Below are 3,504 nucleotides of genomic sequence, written 5' to 3'. Positions count from 1 at the left end.
CACATATACTTTTCGGCATTTATGTGATCTAATTGCGTCGCAAGTGCCGTAAAACTCTTACTAAAACCAAAGCTAAACAAGTGTTAAGTATGTTATACTAGTCTATCCGTAGTATCACAGGCATGTGTATATTTCTGAGTATACATACTGTAGTTTAACTATACACGCATGTGGTTTAACTATGCACACCCACCTCATGTAGCGATGCAACTTGCACTGACTGGTCGCAACTCTCTGCTCTGCGCCTCGACAGCTACTCACGCAGTCTTCAAAAGTCCGTGGTTCACGCCTCGGCCTGTCCTTGTTTTCTTCAATTTCAAATAGGTAGCCTACCGTACTCGACTACTTTCCCGAGAATCACACAGCTAACCACACATACAGAAAAATATCCACGTCTTCAACACGTTTACTCAATTCATGTGAGAATATAAGTGGTTCATCATCATCATCCAGTGCCAGATCTGCGACAAACATAGGCGATATTGGTTCTCCATTCATTCCTTTGCTCGGATGCTAAAAAAAAAAGCTACGTTTCCCTGATCTTTCCCTGTTACCCACTTGTTTATGTTCCCTAAGTATGTTGTTCTGGGCCTACCCCTGCCTAGCTTGCCCTCAATTTTGCGAGTGAGAGCTAGATGTTCAAGACCCTTATGTCTATTCAGGTGTCCCAAAAACTGCATTTGTCGTTTCCTGATTGTTTTTAGCATCGAGCGTCCCACGTGGGCTTCATCAAGCACTACCTTATTTGATTTCTTTTCCTTCCACGATACTCTAGCAGTCTCCTAAGAAACCACATTTCTGTTGCTTTTATTTTATTTTCACTGTCTTTAGTGACAGTGGTTAACGTTCCAAATCCAAGCCTGTTTCTCGTCCTTGGACCTAATTTCTTTCACCTTCGATAAAATGTAACAATAAATGAAAATTGTTCTCTCTTTCTATCCTGTCTGTCTATCTTACCTTTTCCCAACACTAAGTGGCCGCTATTGTATCGGTGTTTTTCTTTAGTAAAAAATATATAAAGGTCACACAAATACTACGTCAAGTAAAGCTGAGTGGAAGAGTGTGCAAGGAGCGGATCGACAATCCAAGGGACACAACTGCGTTAAGACTAAAGTCATAATTAAGTATATCTACAGTTGTCTTTCTTTGAAAATGCTCCCTGAAATTTATCAAGGCTATCGGAAGTTTCAAGATCCTCGTGGAAAACAACAACTATAATAATGATTTAAAAAATAATAATAATCGTAATAATGATGATAGTAGTAGTAATAATAAAATTATACAATGATAATAATGATAATAATAATAATAATAATAATAATAATAATAATAATAATAATAATAATAATAATAATAATAATAATAATAATAATAATAATAATAATAATAATAATATAATAATAATCGCGAAGAAGAAGAAGAAGAAGAAGAAGAAGAAGAAGAAGAAAAAGAAGAAGAAGAAGAAGAAGAAGAAGAAGAAGAAGAAGAAGAAGAAGAAGAAGAAGAAGAAGAAGAAAGAAGGAGAAGGAGGAGGAGGAGGAGGAGGAGGAGGAGAAGGAGAAGGAAAAGGAGAAGGAGAAGAAGAAGAAGAATTTTGGGTTGCAACAATGAAACACTTTATTTGACAATTTGTTTTTTCAAAAAAAGGGACCCAAAAAAACGACACACAAAATGACTACAGTGACACTATCAGTATCACTAAGCTTATTAGTAAAAGAAATTTGTTGGTGATCTTTTCAAGTCTGTTCGGGGGCACTAGGTGAAAATTTGTTTGGGCTCTAAATCAAGTATACTGGGATTCCCAATAACAAATATGGGTCAAGAAAAAGAAACACGCTATCCTTATATGATTTCATTGTCAATTTTCTGAATTTTTTTTAGATGCAAAGGGTTCGACAGACCAAAATTAGAGCAAATTCTAAGCAGGGATTCTGAAAAAGATTGAATTGACACAGCCTTTATATTTTCACGCAATGTTTCTGTATATACAACCTGCAACGTGCTAAAGATTTACTTTCCTTAATCTCATACTTTTCTTGTAACTGCCCTTTTAGTTTCAGTGTCATATACGATACTCGGACAAAAAAATTATCACAAATCAGAGTGATACTGTCAATCTTTTTTACCCTGACAGAAAACTTATCACAATAATCGTTTAGTACGTTGCAAACATATTATCTAGGAACAGTCATGCAAAGTGAGATTGAGCTGTGACATGTTATACTTTCAGAAATATCTCTGCACATATATAGATGACCACCAGGGGCAGCTCGTGGGGCTAAAAAGTGGGCGTGCACAATAATAATTAAGCCATGGCAGGCTGAAGATGGTCAAGGGCATAGTAAATGAGACGGTGTATAAGTTTAGGATCTTTGGGTTGGTGAGGGAGGGCCTCGTGGTTATATTTTCATTCTTCGCTTTGATTTCTAGTACAAAATTTGTTTGTTAGCTAAACATCAATTTTGTTCATCCTGTATTGGAACTGAACACTCAAGTACATGTAACAACTTTCACTACTCCATTACAAAACTATTCACAGGCACAACTCATAGGACGGTCACGTTCACCTCCCTCAGTTTCACGGCTACAGAGTCACTTAAAATAGTAGCAAGACAAACAATGAACAAATCACAATTCATTTGAGCACTCCGCTGGATTGCTCCGACACTGGCAAAGAAGAGCGTAGGGTCAATCGTGTTTATTTTTTAGACTGCCTGCTGTGGACTATGTTCGCTACTATTCGGCAGGAGCACATTTGAGATGTGCCGGCTTATTAATATTAATGTACCGCCAAACTCGCTACGAGTGAAGTCATCGTTTGGGTTATCCCCAAGAGCGATTTATAGGTCAGGTTACACTGTTGAATATCCTTTTCTGTTTAGCTAAAGCGCGTGGACTTTGGCATTGTATAGTAAATGTTTTACGGCGCTGTAGACATAGAAATGACAGTTATGGCGCCAGTGAGGACTCTTGTTTTGATATAATATTTGGCTACTGTTTGTTTCTGGCTTCTTTTATTATATTATTGTTGGTGTTTTACGTAATAAAACATTCAAAAATGTTGGGCGGCACTGCACGACCGTGCTCTATGGACGAACCGCGCCTGGTCACCACATCGCCCTAGGAAAATGATAGTTTTGAGAAAATTAAAAAAAAACCAAAAAAAAAACAACAACTACGAATTCATATTGGTCTATTTCAACACAAGGTTAAAAAAACATGGGTTATGTGAGCACTTCTTAGATGTTTTAGACGCTTGAAAATATTGCCAATCGATAAAGTAGATGTTGCTCTACTAAAGTAGTCCAAAATCGAAAAATCTGTTTTGGATACCAAAATCTACTTTTTTTCTGGCTGTTGGCTACTGTCGTAGGGTACCTGGACCATCTGTATACTGCGTGTCTGTGTTGTCGAAGCACACCACCATCTTTCCAAGAGATTGGGTTTCCGGACACTGAAATTCCTGGTTGTTTTTTTTTTGCTCACCGTACGGCGACAACCCCC

Source organism: Aplysia californica, unplaced genomic scaffold (genome assembly GCF_000002075.1).
Source record: "Aplysia californica isolate F4 #8 unplaced genomic scaffold, AplCal3.0 scaffold01720, whole genome shotgun sequence".
NCBI lineage: Eukaryota > Metazoa > Mollusca > Gastropoda > Aplysiida > Aplysiidae > Aplysia > Aplysia californica.
Note: the sequence above shows the minus strand (reverse complement) of the source record.